This window comes from Zonotrichia leucophrys, chromosome 14 (assembly GCF_028769735.1).
Source record: "Zonotrichia leucophrys gambelii isolate GWCS_2022_RI chromosome 14, RI_Zleu_2.0, whole genome shotgun sequence".
NCBI lineage: Eukaryota > Metazoa > Chordata > Aves > Passeriformes > Passerellidae > Zonotrichia > Zonotrichia leucophrys.
This window is the reverse complement of record NC_088184.1, coordinates 4,678,192-4,699,160: the sequence shown is the minus strand read 5'-3', so window position 1 is coordinate 4,699,160 and position 20,969 is coordinate 4,678,192. Positions and strand designations below refer to the sequence as shown.

The window sequence follows — 20,969 nt, the reverse complement described above, 5'->3', positions numbered from 1 at the left end:
CTGAAACTTGGTAAATTGTCAGCTTTCCCATATTTAGTTCATCATTAAGTCACACAAGGAGGTGTCTCTGCTGTCATGAGTTTCCACCACCCAGTGGAAACATTTTGTGCTGTCTACAGTTGGTGGTACAATTTGGTGAAGATGAAAAATGAGTTAAGATCACTTCAGTACTGCAAGATACCTGTGGGCAGCCTGCATTGCTTTTGGAAGGCCAGGAAAAATTTAAAACCAATTTAAAAAGCTACCGAATTTTCTAAAGACACCATATTCTCTCGTGGTCAAGTTCTCCCACAGAAGTCACTGAAAGTTGCAGAGTGCACAACACAAGACAAAAATAGCAAGGCCAAGCAATGAGACCCAGCATTGTCCTTCCCCCTGCCCAGGATGCCACTGCATCTTCTGGCACTATCTGGGCCATATTTCTGGTCTGAAAATGAGCACATAATTTATTTTTTTCCCTAAGAAACTCTTTCCATTTCCAGACTACAAAGGCAGCAAGGTACATTTCTCTCCTTTTCCCTGCAGAATGATGCAATGTACCTTTGAGCTCTCCTGTACCAGGCTGTGCCCCAGGGCAATGGCCATGGGAGGAGCTGCCAGGATCACACTCAGGGGTGAGATCACCCTCACAGCTGCTCCTCTGCAGCCTGCTGCAAAGCTCCTGCTGGGAGCTGCTCCATTTCCCTCAGAGTTAGCCCTACACCTCACACCTGACGTAAATATTCACTCCTGGCATGTATGGATGGCCACACAAAAGTAAGTCATGGGCATCACTTGGTCTGGGGTTCTTTATTTCCTACAAGTGTCCAAGATTCCCCATCTTTAGCATGCTGATAACTTTCACAAGGTTTGGAAAGTGAGAACTGGTGATGTGATAGCATTATTCATGCAGTTCATGCTGTATGCAGTTTCTACCAATTTGAAACTGCAGTATTGAACAAAAATTTCTGTAAGACTCAGAAATCAGGAGAATAATTGGTTTCCATTTTCTGTCACATTAAGACATCAGGGTAGCTGGAGAAGGAGTGCCCTTATTCCATCCAGCTCAAGTTCTGCACTTTAGTTCTGCAGACAGAGAGTAGGACTTGACTGAGAACAAATGTTTTGTAGTCACATCAAATGTAAAAATACCTTAGTTCTGTACAGAGCCTGAAATATTTCCATATTTCTCTTTATATATTAGTGGAGATGCTTGCATAACAAAAATCCCTCTTTAAATTCCATGGTCAAAATGATGCTCTTCCAGAGAACGTGACTTCACTTTGACCTGGACATTGCACAGCAACCCAGACATTTAAATTCCTGATCCTTACTGCAGAACCATCCAGCAGTGCTGCTGAGATGGCAGCTTGGCTTTCTCTTAGACCTCAAAGGAAAAAAAACAAAAATGCAATTCTTGATTAAGTAGATGTTAAACAATTTTTAACTATTGACTAATAGGAGCAGAAATGGAATCTGTAAAGGAATAGCCATAAAACTTCAGTTTGCATCTAGCAGGAGATAACTTCCATTATGTCTCTTCCTGCAGTGCCCAGGGCATCTTTCCAAGGGGCAGAAGAATGATGTTCCAAAACAAAGAGCTGTGATTTTTCTTTTTCTTATAAAACTTAATATTTATTACCATGCTTTTGCTGACAGAATGCTCTTTCTTTAGCTTGTCTTCTTGCTTAAAAATAAAATAACAATGGGTTGATATCTTGAGGCGATATAAATAAATCCATTCATTATCTAGCACCAATTTCCAAAACTTCAAGTGGCTCACAGCAAGAATGCTGGGATGCACCTGGAAAGGCTCAATCTAAGGCAGGTGTGACTGCAGGACCACTGACATCTCCAGGCTGCACAGCTTCTATCCAATGAGGGCAGCTAAGCATCCTTTACAGAAGCACTTAGAAGCACAGCCTGAACTGTCCTAAGGACATCTCAAAAAATGACAGAAAACCATGGGGTTTCCTCCAGCCCCAGAAGAACCAGTCTGGATCTTCTTTTTTAGATAAGAAATGGGGACTCTTTCTCTGCATATTTTCTAGAGTACTTTAAAAACCAGGGATTTTTTTATTTTCTTATATTTTAAGTGCCAAATTCTGTCAAAAGCATTTTTAGTGTCTCCTGCTACAGCCTGAGATGTGTTCTTCTAATACACATTTTTTTCTTCCTGGCTGCTGTATTGACAGTTATTCAAATAATGCCAAAACTTCTCAAGTTTCCAAGTTATTGTTTTATAACCAGGTGCAGAAGTTGTCACAAAGCAACATTTAAACACTGAGGCTGAAAAACCTCAAAATTTTTTGTTTATTGTACATAGATTTAAAGAGCAGAGTCACCCTTTTGTTCTGTAGAGTCTGAACCACTCTGAGTTGCAATGAACCTTTAGCGCTCTTGTGTTGCAAAGAGCCATCTGAGTGTAACATCACTCCATTTGCATGGAAGTGATCCCAAAATTCAAACTCTTTTCTTGTCATCTGCTTCGTTAAACTGACACTGAGAGGAACTGTTTACAGCTTTAAAACATATCACAAGTAAAAGCTGGTAAATGAGCCACCCTTTTCTACTGTGTAAGTGAAAAGATATCTTTTTAAAAAGAGCAAAGTTCTGAAGAATTAAGTAAATTATTTAATCTCATAGAGTTACTGACATGACCCTTTATAAAAATGAATCATTTAACCTCGAGCAATTCTGATATTGGGGAACTAAAGAAATTGATATTGTTAACTGAAGAAAAATTGCACTCAGTATCTGGGCTCCAGCTCTACTGATAAGAGGAAGAAGAGAGCATTCAGGCATTGCAAGAGAAGCAGGGAATGTTTTAAAATCCGATGCTGGCCCAGTGCAGGCTGTGCTGTGTCCCCTTCTGCTGACAGGAGCAGCTCTGCTCCAAACTCTGCCATCAAATGGGCAGCACTGCCACATCTGGGCTTCCAAACCCCAGCCCTGCACTTCGAAAGAATTCACCTGAACTCCCAGGTTTACAAGAGGCAGGAAATCACACTGCACTGTATTTATCTTGCATGGCATTTTAGCTTTATTTTACTTCATCTCTTTAATTCCCATCTGAATAATAGTTTCACAACTCAATCACGACCCAGATTAATTTAATTAAAAAGTGAAAGTATCACGCTGTGTATCGAAAGCACATTGCCACCAAGATGCTTATCTTGAAAGCCAACTATTTAGAACAAAGTCTATCACCCCTGGAAATTAAAATACAAAGTAAAAAAATCACTTATCCTCATTTGTTCAGATACCACATGAATAAATGATGCAACACAATGATCTCTCACTTTCTCAGCCAAAATACCAGAGGTCTTTTTAAGGCCTGCTTGATAAAACTACAAGAATATCATTGATAGAAAAGAAACTCAAGAGAAATCTGTTCATCTGATCTCTCAGAGTTCATTTCTGTTTTCTTCTGCACCTTTTGGCAGAATGGAATCAGCAGGGAACACACATCACCTTAATTAGGTCTGTTCCTAAATCTACAAAGGTGAGTGGCATGTTTTTCAAAAGGAGCAGCTTTAAATACATAAAGTAGTGTATAGCTGAAAAAAATATGAACGGGGAGGAAAAAAAAAGCAACCCTGTGAGCAATTTTGACAGATATATGTATCTCAACTAATTATAGAGATTTTAAATGCTGGTTTGAACTGGAGTTCACTCAAACCATTACCTGGCCTACACACAGATATGTTTGACCATGTAAGTGATCAGAGAACTGATGCAAAAGGAGGTCATGGTATTTATTTTGAGTTGCACACGAGAATTTTCATGATGATTTTATGACTTCATTGACAGATCTGTAATTACCTTCCAAAAGATGTCATGAAAGCAATGAATCAAAGGGGAGAAACACTGTTGGAAAAAACATCTGAGACTCAGGTAACTGGGTCAGGCAAGCCATGATGGGAGTGGTCCCCACACTCTCAAACGTTTAAAGGGTTAATACTGCCAAAATTTAACTGAGGAGCATTTCTTCCTGTGCTGATGGAGGATCAGACTTCATTATTAGGGGAAGTCAGATCTCTTTTTAGGGTTAAAGACAAACAAATGCCTTTATCCAAATTAGTGGTAGCAATAAGAAGTAATTTCTTTGTGAATTTTCAATTAACATCATCTTATGTAATTGTCTCTACAAATTAGAAAATAAATTTTCTAATTTATTAGAAAATAAATATCCCTTTGCCTCAACATCAGTCTCTTTCTTCCTATAGGAGACAAATTGTCCAGAGCTCCAGAAAAATCTTCTGATTTAGAATATGGGTACTGCAGCACACTGCCTCATTTCCCCTGCTCTTTGACCCCAAATCCTGGTAGAACAATTCATATTAAAAAGGTTTCAGTCTTCCACAAAGCCCATTGGCCACAGGTAGCAATGGAAAACAAACACCACTGCACTTAACTAAAATGAAAATGCTTTGTTTGCAGTATTATGAGACAATAATTACATTAAAAGCATTAAATTTGAAGCTTTTGTTATATATATAGCTCTATGTACAAAAAATTAAAAGAAAAAAGGAGAGAAAAAAGCACTACTCATTTTTTGGCACTGAACAAACAAAAAATGCTTTCAGTATGAACTGCTGAAAGTTCTGTTATTTTTCAGCATCCTTTTTTTGCTGTAAATTTCACCTCCATCCTCCTCTCAAAGAGGTTTCCTACTAAGAGTCCACTGCCATTCAATCTGCATGAAACTGTAAATGCATTACTAATTGAGACAAACTTTCAAGAGACGGTTTACAAATTAATTTGCACTTTTCTATGATAATTTTATATTAATTAAATGCATCATATTAATTAAGTCAAAATTAAATTAGCTCTTAGAAGGAAAAGTTAAAATTAATTACTTTGTGGCATGTTCCATAAAATTCATCAAGGAACTCAGGACTGAACTCTAACCATATTACATCACATTCTACTGTTAATAAAGATGAAGAAATACCTGGTAATAAGTAGGAGGTTTTAATCATAGAAGGCATGGTAAAGTTCATGTGACAAAAAGAGTTAGGGCTTAATTCCTGGTTGACACAAACATGGTTATTTGCTCAATGAAATACCAGTGAGAAATTCAGTAGATTAGGTAGGATCAGGTAAAGGGTCAAGGGGATTGAATCCAAAGCCTCAAAAGACAGCTCCATCTACTAAATATGCTTGTTTTCTGCTTGTTAGTACAAACCACACAAAACTCCTCAGGTATTTGCATTCCCACAAAACTAAGAAATATCTATTGTGGATAGTCCCATAAAAGAAAATGCTATAAGAGGAAGAAAATTAATCAGGAGGTAAAAACCCAAAAATATCTGATATGAGGCATGAGAGTATCATACCAAGAGAACAGAGTGAAAATGAGTAAAACTATAATTATTTGAAAGACAATTCCAACCCATAAGGGCTGGAGATTGCTGTTCACATGCAGGACTGCATTTTACCAACACTTTTTTGTGCTCCAGCCCTGAACAGGGAGCTCCACTGGCAGCCACCAAAAGATTCCCCCTGCACATTCAATATTAATTGGCCAGCACCTCTGGTGATTGCTGTCCCTTCTCTGTTGGTCGTTTCACTCACTTTTACCTCATTTAACCTAAATCAATTCTGTTCCCCCCAAAATGTCACAAGCAATAATCTTGTTTCAAGTGTGATTCTTTAATTCAGAGGTTTGAAAATTCTTGTCCTTCAGAATTTCTAAACGTCATGCAGGTTTGAGTCTCAAATTTCAAGTTTTTCATTGGTGTTTATATGATGACATTCTCAGTGAAAAACTTTAAATTTCTTTCAAAGACCAGAAACAAATTCACAGATCCACTTCCCTCCTTGCAGAGGAGTATGTCAGAAGAAAATCTGCTCAAGTGAATGGAGTTGCAGTGGTGAACTTCAAAGGGAAATCAGGGAGAAAGGCACACAGGATTTTAACTGACTTCACTTTCAGAACAAACAACACAATCCAAACCTAATCAAGAGCATTTTCCAATGTAAAAATCCATAAAGTTTAGGACATAGACATTTTGGACAGTACTCAGTATACTTATACAGCATCATTTACTGCCTAGTACTTGAGTTCTACAGGTTATTGAAAAGAAAATAAAATCCAACCAAAACACAGTGAATCCTACAGAACTGAAAAGCCCATCTGATTTCAAAAAGAGCTGAAATACATCAGGACTTGCCCAAAATCACAATGAATAATGTGATAGAAAAGGACAGGGCATGGGAGCCATGGAGCATCCTACTCACATTTGATCTCCACCTTCCTAGCCCAGTGCTGAACAAACAGCATCACCTTCACCCCTGGACAGCAGTCACAGAGCTAAATGAGTTAAATGCTCCATCCTGGGTTCTCTTTGGCCAATGAAACAGGAAAACTGCTGACCCTCCTGGCACAGAGCACCTGGGGCCAGGAGTGACACAGGAATTATTCATAGCCAGGGCTTCAGAGGAGGGAAAGGCAAAGCAGGCCCAGCTCTGTCACAGCTCAGCCCTGCCCAGTCCTGCTGCCTGCCTGGACACTTGGTTTGAATGGAGATTAGGTCTATTACCATTTCTATTCCTCTCCCAGCAGATGCATATGCATTTGCCCTGTGTGACCAGAGGAAGATGAGACCATCCTATTGCAAACTAATCTGGTGCTGCGTACACACTTTTGCAGAGGAAAATAAATCACTGGAGTGTGACTTCTGGGTAATATAGATGTGTTGTTCCCCTTAAAGAACACAAGTACAAACACTTCACATTCTGGGTGATCGAATGATACCCTTGAAAAGAAAACTGCAGCAGAGGAGATCCAACTGAACTAAGTATGCTGAATGTTAAGTGCTGTTCCATCTAAATACAGGTAAAAGAACAGTTGCTTGGCAGCAAAAATTCATTTTAAAAAGGAAAATGAGATATCTTGCACAATTTTTAACAATGTATTTTCTCACTTCTTATGACAAAGGATTTGTCAGAAACTCAGGCATCCATTTTTCTGATGTATTTCCTGTCCATCACAGGTATCTTTTCTACTTTGACAGTGTAAAACTGATTACAAATGATGGACCTCTGACATCTATATATCTGTTGTAAAGCAAAACAGGCAACCTCCCATATGTGTATTGCAAATATTGCTATTCCTTTCACATTAATACAGATAGGGATATATGTGAAGTTAACAATAAAAAACCTTATAATCCCTATGAGTACAGGGAGCACTGCTGACAATTCACATGTTGCTCCAAGAATACCAAAAGGCTTCAAATCAATATTCATAAAAATGCCTCCTTTGCCTCTTTAAAATACACCTTTAAATAGTCCAGACACAGAGCCTGGAAATAAATTCAACCTTCTTCCAGTCAGACAAATGGCAAACTTGAATTACTTTGTTCTTCATCTTCTCACCCATCTACTTAATTTTGGTTTTTCTTTGTACCTTACAAAAACCTAACCTATTTCTGCTGAGCTTTCCTCCAAACTGAAGATAAGCACTTTTTGTGGGCTGACTTTTAGCTTAAGCTGATGAGAAGGTGAAAAGTGCAATTAGAATGCAATCCTGTCTGGAAACAATATATGGTGATGAGAGGATTAAAAAACTGAACTGCCCCAGTTTATCCAGCCAAGGGCTGGGCTGATCACCTTTGCCATTTTCTGTGTAAGGTGTTTACAGCAGGAGCACTCACTGAGCACAGAGGGGCACAACTTTTGTGTTTCCTGCAGGGTGTGAAGCTCCTAAAATACACTCATTGGTTAAAGGCCGGGGTGCCTAAAATCAGCTGCAAGCACAGAAAGAAGCAACTTTGAAATTGTCAGCTGGAGGTCAAAGCAGTTTGATTAAGGAGTGCAATTATTATTTCCTGTTATCCTGCAAACAACAGAATTTACCAGAGCACTTTGTCATCAACACATGTACTACAAACAATAGGAAATGAATCTATCTATCCATCACTGATAAACAGATGTAGTGCAGATCTATTTTGTCTTGCTCGTAATTACAATGCTCAGAACATCCTCCCCTTTTGCACATGCCATTATTCCATTTGCCTCACTGAATTCTGTGCTTTGCTTGGAAATTAAATCAGGTCTTGAATTTGAAACCAGGACAATATTGAATCCCAAATCTATCAAAAAGTGCTGTCTCCTTAACTGAGCAAAAATTTCCATTTTCCCCTCAAACTATTAATATTAAGATACAATCACAAGAAAGAAAAAAAAAAGGCTGAGCTGAGCTTTAGAATATATCTCTTCGCTGAATAAGTGACAAAAAGTTAAAAGCAGTAATTTAGGAAACTTAAATGTGACAGTGTGTGATAGATGTGAGTTGGCAAGGCAAGAAAATGAGAAACATTAAAATCATATATTAGAATAGATCAAGCTCTACATACCAGTTTATGTCAGCAAATTTCTTTTGATATGTCAAGTCCCTATAGGGCTGGGATTCAAGTATACTTTGAAGATGTATTTTAAAAGGAATATGTTTATGTTTAGAAACTTAATAAGATCATGTATGTACGGAAGGCAAAGAAAAATAAAATTGAATGCAATATTGTTAAGTTCACGGCAAGGTTTCCCAATGTGTGGCATTTCTGATACTTTTCATGTTCTTCAGGACATTTCAGGTTCTTTTACTGATATAGTCTTCTGCTTTCCCAGGTACCAAAGTGAACACTGTAAAAGGCCATATGGGATTTTATCCCCAGCCATTGCCTATCAAAAATTATACCAAGTCAATGAATTGCAGCTTGGTCAAAGGACATCAAGCAAATTGAATTCAGGCATGCACCAGCTCCCCCAGGATGCTGTCAAAGGCTTTGTCACTACCAGCAGGGGAAGAAAAGCCATGTTCTAGTCAACACTGAGCCAGAGATTGCAGGCAGGCTGGATCCTTCTCCCTAGCTGCAATCCATAATATCATTGAACAGAAGGTCACTCAGCTATAAATAAATAGATTTGTACATTGAATCCTTGCCACCACTCCATTTTAAATGCCACAGCGTGGACTGGCAATTAGATGTAATAGCAATGGCTCTGCATCTGAGCTGCTGTCATTAAAACCAGAGCAGGGGCTGTTTGCACACTGTCACACACCAGCAGCACTCTGGGGGTGCCTTCCAGGCCAAATGCAGAGATCCACTTCCCTCCTTGCAGAGGAATATACCAGAAGAAAATCTGCTCAAGTGAATGGAGTTTCAGTGGTGAACCTCAAAGGGAAATCAGGGAGAAAGGCAGACAGGATTTTAACTGACTTCACTTTCAGAACAAACAACACAATCCAAACCTAATCAAGAGCATTTTTCAATGTAAGATCCATAAAGTTGGATCTTACAGGAGGGATGGAGCTTGAGCAGAAACTTGGTAGTCCCAAGTGTGAAAAAGGAGACTGGAGTGCTGTGAGCCATGTGCAGCTGAGTTTCTCCAGCAGCATCAGGGCAGAAATTCAATCCTACTGTTCCAGCCAAAGAGGAGGCTCCAGAATTTGTCTGCTCTGTACAAATACTGTTTACAACTACCAGTGCTACTGTAAAGTGCCTCCAAGATGTGTGATAAGATGCAGACAAAGAGAGTAGCAAAATGCAGTGGATGAGCTGGTCATTCCCCTAACACAGCACAGGAGGTTGGCAGCTGCAGCCACAGAACTCATTTTATGGACCACTGCTGAGCTGCCTGTGCTTTGGATCATCCTGGAGGGCTCCTGGCATCCCAGGAAGCTGTAAAACCCTGGCAGAGCCCTCAGCCAGCCCTGCCACGGTGCCTGTCAGGTCCAGGGGTGCAGGTGCTCCCAGATGGAGGGCTGTGCCTCCATGGCACACAGTGGGTTTCCACACAGCGCTCCTGCACCTTTGGCTGTGCAATAACCAGGTGTGATCACATGTCTGCAGTCACAGCAGGATTAGTGGATTCCCTCTCTTTCCCTGGAAATGAAGGGCTCCATTCCCCTGCTGGCAGCACACAAACAAACTCCTGCTGGTGCACAAGAAGGTTTGTCCTCTGCATGGGCACGCACAGAACCAGGGATGCTGGGAGCTGGCTTCCTCCCTCCTGACTCTGAGCACATCCACACAAAGCCATTCCAAAGAATGATGTTTGATAGCAACAGAGAAAAGGCACAAATGCTTAAATGGTTCTGAATCAAAGGTGAGCCAAAGGTAAATAGCATCTAGAATGACAGGGTGGACCATGGAGTCCCTCAGCAGCCACCCAGACCCAGCTGCATCTCCAAAGCCATCAGCACAAGTGCCTGTGGGCTCTGCCAGGAAGCCAGATGCCATTTTCTGGAAAAGTGTGCTCTATAGCTTGGCATCTGGTAATTGTGATGTCCAGCCAGAAACTGAGAGAGGAGGAAAATATATTTTCTTCAGTAAACATTACTTCAGTGAACAACAAGCAACTGATCACCCCCATTTAAAAATGTCACTCTAAAGAAAGAAACATAAAAAGGCAGGAGGAAAGGAAAAGAAAAATAAAAACCACCATCCAACCCACAGAGATTTTATTAACACACAAAATGAAATATTTCCTTGCACAACAAATATGATAAACTCAAGCTTTCATTTATGAGCTCTCATAAATGATACATTTTTAGGAAGGTTTTTTTCAAGCATCTGTAGAATTTGCTCAGTTCTTTGTTTTCATCCAAATAGTCTATTGGCAATAGGGGGGAAGGTTATGAGACAGTTCTGCTCACCACTTTCATGGACCATCACCTCCCCCTGCCAACCCCTCCCCAGCTTTGATCTAAAAACGTTGCAATCAGCAGACCACTAGGAAGCCTTCCAAACTCCACAGTTGGATAACAACCAGCCCTCCCTCATCTGCTGCATGTTGAAATCTCACACAATTTAGGAGATCAGGATTTTTTTTTGTGGTGTGGCTGGAAATCAGGCAATTCTATGCAAAAAGCCAAAGGGGGGGATTCTCTTCTGCAAGTTGCACTGACTGAAAAATTAGCTTGTTTCCAAGTCTGAAAGCAACCCTACAGTTACTGATAATCCTTTACTGCAAATGAAGTGTCCCTCCGTGTATTCCACCACCACAGGATCACAACAAGCCTTCATCCATCACTGATAAATGATAAAAATTAGATGATCATAAAATTTTCCTACTAACTCCATCCACAATGAACCTCAGATTTGCTTAGAAAAAAATCCAATCCACCATAATATTCAAACTTTGGTTAAAAATAAATCTTACTATAGTCTGCCTGAAAATACACTCCCTGCAAAACAGTCAAAACCTTTAGCAATTAACAGTTATTTCGTCATGTTTAATCAGTAAGTATTTCTGTTAATTTTAAGAGGAAAACTGTAGCTGTGGCAGCAGCATTGTGCAACACCAAAATCTGCTTTGTCTCAGGAGCAGACTGGGCTGTGAATCAGTGCCATAATTTTATTTCCAGTGCTGGTCTAGCTGGTAGAAAAGCAACCTAAGCCAGCTCTGCTTCTTTGGTGTGTGTTGTTCTCAGGTCACCTTGGTTTAACAAACACCTGCAGGAAGGGGAGCCCAGGGCCAGCCCTGCCCCACCTGGGGGAAGAACACTGATTTCTGCTCTGAGGAGGAATCCTGAGATTTCTGAGGAGAAATCCTGAGATTTCAGGCAGCTGCTCTGCCTCTCTGCCCTCATGGGCCACAAGATTTCTCAATATCAGAATGTGAATCATCTTCCATCTTTCCTCTCCCACGTGACATTTGAAATCTTCATTCAAAGCCTTACAGAAAGCGTTGTTGATCTTTTCAAGCTTTGAATCAAGCAAAGATAGTTCCAGTTATAAATATTTCTGTCCAAAATATTTTAAGTAAAAGCACCAGATCAGTAAGGCTAGCCCTTCATAAATTTATTAATGTAGAAAATTAAGCATGTTCTCCTTAATTTGAAAAAAAAGAGGGAAAATTCTTTTCTTTTCCACATAGTTTGCTGCACTTGCATGCAGAAAGAAAGCTGTACATCACTGCAGTAAAGTATAAAAGACTTAGAAAACAAAGACAGCCTTTAAACTGAGACTGTAGCTTGTTTCATTTCTTAAACAGCCAGAGCCAAACTACACCCTGGGAAACTGTCAGAATTATTAAAACTTATCTAAACATATCAGACAGCAAAATAAGTGCATTTCTATATGTAGGGTTTCACAAATCATACAGAAAGAACAACTAGCACCACACCAGAGCTGTTATACACAGATACACAGAGGCTGCAGAGCAGCAAATGCCACCAAACATTTCTGCCATCAGGTCTTACAGTGTGGAGCCTAACACAAGACAAAAACTTTAACTCAAGGACCTCTTGTTGCTCAGCTATTGAGGAATAAAGTTGAATTTAAGCATTCATCTCACTCCAAGTGTAAAAGTTCTAGTTCTGTCATTTGTAATGAAGTTGCCTAACAAGGGATAAAAGATTATTGGCAGGAAAAGACAACTGCAGGGCATTAAAAGCAGATTAAGGTTGTAAGAAAAAGCAGTGGCAGTAAGAAAATTCACAGTTAAGGGGAAAAGGCTCCATATGTCTCCTAACACCAAGATCCAACTGGGGGCACCGAGCAAGTCATTAAGGAGAGACCCCATTGTGTGCTGGAATTAGCAGACATATGGCACGTTTTCCCTAAACTGTGGATTTTCTTGATTATCTACCATCAGCACACAATCCTAATGTTTTCCAAAAGCCAGTTTTTAAGGAGCAAAAACAATCACCTACAGCTACACTAGGAGTGGTTTGCCTTGTGCAAGGAGCACTGCATTGTCTGCCTGTCTCCCTGGGACAAACCAAGCATGGGAAAATTCAACAACACCCATGCAACAGTGTGCAGAGCCAGAGCTCCAGCCACACTGCCAGGAAATGCAAGGGCAGTAATGAATTTTGCCCTGTTCCATGCTTCCCATCTAATTTAGGACAACTTCCACGTTTTAAGCAGTCTGTGGAGGTAGAAGTCCCTGATAGTGGAACCATCACCATCTGTCTGGTGAGGACACCCCCCCTAAAGTGAGAAGGAACCAAAGCTTACAGTGACATTTGAATTGGTCACCTAAACCCCTGATAACTTCCCTAGGAAGTGCTGGAAACATCCACTGCCCTTAAATGCTGACATAATCACTTAAAAACAATTAAAACTGCATGCCTTTTATTACATAACCAGGCACATTTATCAAATAATCATCTAGCCCTTTAGACTCTTGGATCTCCCAACTCAAGCCACACCAGCTGCTCCAAGGAGCTCAATTTTTGTACTACAGCATCAAATGTGTAGGGAGATGTCTCTCATGCAGTAAATGTGTCATGGTAAAACAGGTGCTTGGCCACCTCTGGATTCAGTGTTTCACATGGTGATTGTGCCACCAATCCCAGTAAGATCACACAGTGAGGATGGCCCACCCATGGCCAATGACCTGGTGAGCAACACCCACTAAAATCAGAATCCACATCTGATTTAATGAGTGCCCAAACCAATTGTCCATAAATACAATTTACTTCATATTACCATATCTTTTTTATATGAATCCCTTTTACAGCATTTATTATTTTCTACTCATTTGGGCAAAATCTATTTCCATCTATTCCACTAATATTGTATTAATAATCTTTTAGCACCATTTTAATTTTAAAGCAAATTAACATAATGAACTACACTTGAAAACTATTCACAATTTCATTAAGATATTTATTTCAATTTGGTAATTGAATTCATAATAAGTCTACAAAATTATCTATTAGAAAAACTCCATTGTATTTCCTGGCATGTCCTTCTTACTCAAATAATTTTATTGAAGTCAAAGGTTCACCCTAAGGACTGTGAGTCACTGGAAGGATCTGACCTGAGGATGAAAAACAACATTTCAGACTGTAAACCTGCCATAATCTGTGGCACAGGAGCCTTTAAATAACATGGCATGTCAGACCTTCCTAAGGCAACCACACCACCAGAATAACTTCCAGCCCCTCAACATAGAAGCTGAAATGCTGATTTAACTTTTTTTTTTTTGCTCTATGACTAATGCCAAGTTGGCTCCTAGAGAGGCACTGCTGATCCAAGCAGAATTACCATGTTTTAACAGAATTTGAGCTGAATTTCCTCCATGCCTTTGAAAAGCTGTGTCTGTGTGTGAGTTTCACCTCTTTCAGGTGATGTTGGGGCATGGTCTGAGTCCAGCACTCCCTGACCAGGCTCTTTTAAGCTGTTCCACACATGGAAGGTGTAATGTTCAAAATCAGCTGGACTCTCCTGATGTCACACAGGACTTGGCTTGCAGCCAGTTCAAAACCCTCCTAAATCCTCATTAAATGTTGAGGTTTTATCCCCTCTGCTGGCCCGAGCTCCTGATCCACTCTCCCCACTCTGGCTTGGCCAGCCCAGGGTGGAACAGGCACAGCTCCTGCTCCCACCCAGCTGTGCACAGCTGAAGGAAAATCACATTTTGGCAGCTGCTGTGTGGTGACAGCTGTGGTCAGTCACACCCTGCCTTGCTCTCCAAAATCTACGGGCACCTCACCCCCTTCTTCCTTGGTTGGGTTTATTCAGTGAGTCACAGTCACCCCCAGAGGGTTGAGTCAGTCAAAGGCACTAAAATATTACTTTTAATGTCCTATTCAAATTTACCGAATGTTAATTTAAGGTGACATGAGAAGCTGATAGAAAATTTTGGTCATCATTTCTTCAGGAGGTCAAAAGTAGCCTGAAAATCCTTTCATGAAAAACCTTTCTTTTCATGTAGCCATCTATGCACACCTTAATTTAGAAATGTCAAGTGCATTATGCCTTTTTTTTTGTTTGTTTTTCTCTGAGGACACTTTGGAGGACTTAAATCTAGGAGGTGAAAATTTTCTTATCTTTACCAGGTTTTAAAACAGCATAAAATAGCCTGCAAAGCGGCTCTATACCACCTCATTTAAAAGGCTTATTGGGGGAAGGGAAAAACAAACCACAGGTTCTGATTTTTTAATCTTACTGGAAAAATCTCCCTCTCAAATGGAACCACAAGATTCAGTTTTTAGTTACTGATATCTCAGTCTTACGTGTTCTTTAAATGTAACTATTTTCAAGGATAAACACAATGAAACACAGTAATTTATAAACACAACAGAAATTTAAAAAAAAAAAAGTTTTCAAATAGATCTTGGAACTTTAATATTATGAGGAGACAAAAAAAATCAACACCTCCCCTTCTCTCTCTTGGAAACACACATCTCTGTTCCTGAGATGAGCCTGAATAAGAATTACTGCTCTGAAACCCCTGGAACTTGGTGGCAGTTCTGACTTGGATTCACACATTTGTGAAGCCATCAGGCTCCTGCAGACACTGCATGTGATTAGCTGGATTTAAACAGCTTCAACTCCCACCCACAGAATCCCCCTGAGTCCTCACAGGTACAGAACCACACAGGTACCAAATCACATCTCGCATCCTCTGCTCGTGGCTGTCCTGCACCACACAAGGAAATCTTATGGAAAAGTAAGAGTAAAATAAAGATTTTGTTTGCCTGTCCTACAAAACATTATAAAATGATAAAATTAACTTTTTAATTAAGGACAAGATTGATGATAATTGCCCAGAAGAAGGTATCTGTAAGCAACACTGACCAAGAGGGGAAATTAAGAAAACCACAAGCCTATGCTTATGGTAATTTCTTCTCTAAATGTAATATCCTAATGAAGCATTAATTTGTCATATAAATGACATTCTCATGACAATCTTTCACTGGGGACTTGAACTCTAACCAAAATGTGTGATCACTTTTTATGGTTCCTTTATCTTATGTGAAGTCTCACTTTCCCCACCCCAACAATAAAACTCCCCCAAGGGCTTGTTATCCCTCTGCTAGCTTCAACAATGCTGGTGTAAAAAAAAAAAATAAATAAAATTTCTTAATAAATCTTGAAGCCCATGGCTTAGGTAATACAATAATGACAATTGATGACAACATACTCAAAGTAGCATCATAATATTAAAAGCCAACTTCTATAAATGACCATTCTCTCAGTTTCTGTAGATACCTGATAAAATTGAAGCTTGGGAGTTGGTTGAGTGAGTTTTTTTAATATGAAAAGCATTGAAGTGTTCAAAAATTAGTGGAACAGAGTGAAATAATTTGATATTCATCTCTCTGCTCTCACTACCCATCTCACAAGGTCACAATATAAACCAGCAACTCCAGTCCAATGAGATACAGAAATTTGTCTCCTGAGCCCAATCAAGGATCTGAGAAGCAACTTCAAAGATATTCTTGAGCTGAAGACCCTTACTTACTTTACTAAAAGGAAGAGAAAAAACTCCAAACTTTCCAAGTAGAATGGTAATGGGGGGAAAAAAAGGCAGAGGCTAAATGAAGTAGTGCAATACTCTTTTTCTATGTCAAGAAAGAACATAATTTAAGCCCAGTCATAGTTTTAACCACAAAAAAACCCACAAAAGAATCTTGTAATTGTTTGTAAGCCAGCATAATAATAACTGATTGAACTTGCAAGGGTATATCTGGCAGAAAAGAAAAAAAAAACCACAACCAAAAAAAACCAAACTTGTACAAAGCCTAGTACTGTTTGAGTAGCAACAACAGGTGAAAAGAGATATTTTATCTACCAATGACACAAATAGCCTCAGATATCTCTTTTTTTACCCCTTTTCTAAGCACCAAAAGGAGAACAGTGAAACTGTTGAACGGCACATCTCAAGACTCCGATCCACAGAACGTGCAAGTTCACCTCAAGGATAACAGCTGATTTCAAGGTGAAGTTATTGAAGGATAACAAACCCAAAGATAGGTTAGAAACTGCAGGTAGAGCTGCACAATTTACCAAAAGGCTTCTCTCTAACACCATATCTACTAATTGGAGTTTTCTTTACATATTTATTTAAGGACACTGTGCCGTAGAAATAAAGCAACAACTATACTCTTGAAGGAAATAAAAAATTAAAAAATCCAGGCAAAAACTTACCAGTTTAGTTTTAGGTCATGAAAAGTCTGGCCTGGAGGAGGTGAGTCCAGCTATTTACACTTCCATTAAACTGAATAAAGCAGAAGAGGAGATCTTGCCTGCTATTGAATTTCCCCAAGTCTTCAGTGCTCTTTCTCCTGACCTTTCCTTAAGCTCACCTGACTTCCTAAACAACCTTGTGCTGAAATTAATATCTAGTAACAAATCTCTGAGAAACTGTAAAAAGATAAAAGCAGCCATTTCTCTGAAGAGCTGGGGCAAGAGTTCAGAGGGAGCAGGAGACAAATAAGCTCCTGCTCAGACAAGGTGCTCTTGATTATCATCAGACAATGGCAGCAGCCTCTCTGATAAGCCACACCTGAATGCAGCCTTATCTCTTTGCAAGTATAATCTCTTCCAAAACCTGTTTCCCACAGACAGAAAACTGGCAAGCGTCTCTCATTGTTGGATATCAGGAGAAATAGATGCCCACACACAGAGAAATGCAGAAGTTAACCTTAAATTTTGATACTTGGGTGTCTTTTCCACTAGGACTTTCCCAAAGCACAGCAAAATCACATTTTGCTTTTGAACAAATTATGGCAGGATAGAATAGGAGTGGTAAACTAAGAGAAAAAGGGACAGAGAGAGAGCTGGGCTAATCAAAATGATACAAAAATTTCACGTCTTGGATAAAAACATTTCACTAATTGTTTGACGTTATCCCAGTCTTGGAAGAAAAATTCTCAAAAGTTTTTAATCACTAATATTTTATGAAGAGGAGTATCCATTTTCATGATCATATTCCATGATTTCATCCAACAATAAAACAGTTCTCTGTTTCCCTCTTAAGATATGAATTAAATTTCTCCAATTTCAAAGAGCAAACTCACCTTTTTTACCCAATATTCAATAACTATAGGCAATCTGTTGTGCATCGGAATGCCATGCTCCCTGAAACTCAACATCTGATACCTGAAGTGAAACAACATTTCAATATTCCAAAAGAGTTTCCTCACTTAGAATCCTAGAATTAAAACAATTAACATTTTCACTTGTCCAATTACATTATTAAAAAAAAAATTAAGAATTCATCTGGAATTTTGAAACTTCTTGTATTTTCATTCCTCATTCCCTCCCTTTCTCTGGCAGACGTTGCCATTTTCATGACTTGAGTCTGGGGTAGCAAAGACAAAGTGAATCTGTGGCAGACAAGGTGAGAGCAGGAACAATTTCACACACCCTCTTTTCACTCTGCTGCCAAGAGTCTGGCAGAGCCCAAAGGCTCTGAGACACCCCAAGTATTCCTTAGCAAAAGCATCTGTCTTGGCTAAGACACCGTTTTAGAGGGATGACAAAACAGACTTTGGCATTTATGAACCAAACACGTGTATTAATGCTGAAGTTCAAGAGAAAAAAGCCACCAAGCTGGGGTGGCCATGTTGGGAACTCAACACACAGGAGCACTTTTAGTAAGAGGGAAAAAATAAAAGAGGATCACAAGTAGCCTCTGTGTGTGGCTATTGACTAGTTCACAAAACAGGCTAAAAATCAATAGCATTTTCTATGGGAAGTTAGATAACTTCCCAATAGTATAAAACAAGGGTCTGCTGAGGAATAGATGTCATTTCTGTTGATGGCTTAACTGCAAATTTTCCATTTATTTATTTCTGCTCCTTGAAGAGCTCACTAAGTTCAGTCCTGGTACCAGCACACCAGGGAATAAAAGAAAATAGTATTCCTGTGTAAAAAGAAAAGGGAAGCCTCAAGCCATGAGCAATGCTGAACACTCAACACTTCCATTGCTGTAAATACCAGAAAAATTACCAAAAACCTCTGAGAAATATTTACTGGGGCAAAATTGATCTGATGACATAAAGGGAACAAGCTCCTGGATTTCCTATAGGATTGAAATCCTGTTATGCTTTGCCTCTTGTTATGGGCAAAATGGAAAGCACCTTATAAGCTACTAACAAAATAGCAGTTGTCATCCCATTTCTGTCCACAGTCTGCTCATGACAATGACAAATTTCAACAGATAGCTAAGAAGGGGAAAAAACCCAAACCTCGTTTAGCCAGCACGATTTAAAATGTTTAAACCAAGATTTAGAAAGGGTAGGTACAGTGTGGAAAACAGCCTCTGCTGTAAGGGAGGGCTGGGGGGACTTTGTGCTGCAAACAGACCACAAATATTGGTCAGGTGCATTTTTACTTTCCAAACAGCCAAGTGGAAAATTGCCCTGTGCATTCATGTACTCACATGCAGCTCATATTACTAAAAATAGATTACAGATTTTTTTTTCCAATATGAAATGGGCATTTGGAGAGGGGGGTTAATTTAAAAGTTGTAATAAACATGCAGCATCTCTTTGTCAATACCAGTTATCCTACTTTGGCTATCTAACAAGTAATTAGTTATAATAATTTCTGGGAGAAAAGTGGATCATTTTTTCTTCTTATTAGCACATGCTTTGCCCTTTGTCATGGTTTAATTTGAATACAACTGCAAATTTAAAAGCATTTTATTTTTACTGCAGCAAAAATAATTAAATCAATGTTGTATTTGTGGAGCTGCTTTAAAGTATTAAAGTAACTTGATCCCAAATGAACTTAAAATTTTAATTCATTTTACCTTATGCTGGCTGTGGAAGAAGTCAAATTTTTAAATGCAATATGACATATGGCTGTTCATTATTTATACATTCTGTAGCAGACTATAAATTTCACTTTGGACATATATCGAAGCACTGAAACCATTTCAGTTGCAAACACATAAATCATAGTTACAGTTATTAGTCTAAATGTAATGCCACCCAGGTTCTAGATCAAAACCTTTAAAATCCATTATAATTGACGTTTGCTGCATAACTTATGTCTGATTTTATTAAAGGAGCTCATTATTATTTATATCTTTGAAACATTATATTCATAGCTGTGTAACCAGTTAAATGTGAAAGATTTGAGGAAAGGAGGGAAAAAGCAGGGAACAATAGTCTATAAACCAGAAAGAAAAAGGCTATAATAAAGGACAAAATGTTCTGAAATGGAATTACATAATCCAGGGTACGGATTTGCCAGCCTGCACTAGCAACATTTGGGACAAATGCAGTGGGAATTCTGTTTTAGGCAACTCACATCTCAGTGAGAAGGCTGCAAACCAAAAAGCATCTCCCCTGCTACACACTGCTGTATAAGAGGGCAGGGGGAGAGGTTTCAGACAGCTCCTATAGCTTGAGAAATCCCTGAAACCAACCAGAAAGGGCTGTGAGGCCCTTACAGATTCATTAGGAGGCTTTTTGCTGATGAGCTGCCTCCTTTGTGCAGTCAGGATGAGAAAGGCACTCTGGGATGTACATCCTGTAAACATGGACAAGTCCTTGGCTTTTTTCCTTTTCCCAGAGTGGCTGAGCCTCAAAGCCAGGATCCTGTCTGTGCTGCACCATGGAGGCTTTATCATTCTCTTCCTCTTTTTTGTTTCCCTTTTGTGTTCAAGATTGGCTTTTTACTTGGCTCTAAAACGTAGCCAGAAGAAATAAATGTGAGAGGAACTATGTCAGGGAGATGTCTGCTGAGGAGCTGACACTGCTATCCTAAAATCAATGGCAAGGCTTCAAAAGACAAAGGATCAGACTTTCGGGTGGTTTGAAGTTGTCAGTGAAGGAAACCATTCTCTCAAACACTGTAAATTAACTATACATGGGAAATCAACATTTCCCCACCAAGGACAAGGAAATCCTTGGAAAAGATCCCAGGGTGACCCTGGGTGGGCACCAAAAAATCCCCTTTTGACTGAATTCCCTGGAACAAAAGAGTTCTTTATCACCCAGTCCACCACAGCCTTGTCTACTTTTAAACTACATTTAGCATAACACATTTCTACATTACACTTACATTTACATTATGCATATATTACTTCTAAATGATACCAATATATTTAACTGGATTTCAACACCATTTTACCTTCTTCTCATTAGCTGAAGAGAAAAATAATCAAGAACATGAACATTACTCTCTGTATCTAGCTTTAGCTTCACATCAATAGGCAAGAAAAAGTGATGATAAAAGCAAAGGCAGCATTTGTAGAGCTGGTGATATGATTGCAGAATTTGAGAT

The 20,969-nt window shown here is 39.3% G+C and overlaps 1 long non-coding RNA gene across 2 annotated transcripts in view; it reads right to left on the bottom strand.

The window, feature by feature from the left end:
- Positions 1-17,169, bottom strand: part of LOC135454209 (uncharacterized) — a 70,390-nt gene extending 53,221 nt beyond the window's left edge. The window contains exons 1-2 of one of the 2 annotated variants that reach the window (XR_010442041.1): positions 17,036-17,169; positions 16,878-16,947 (exon numbers count right to left, since the gene is read on the bottom strand). This is a non-coding gene — a long non-coding RNA (uncharacterized LOC135454209). Of the gene's footprint in view, positions 1-16,877 lie in introns of both variants that reach the window. The other variant, XR_010442040.1, reaches the window with a different exon arrangement.
- Between the last annotated feature and the right edge of the window lie 3,800 nt (positions 17,170-20,969).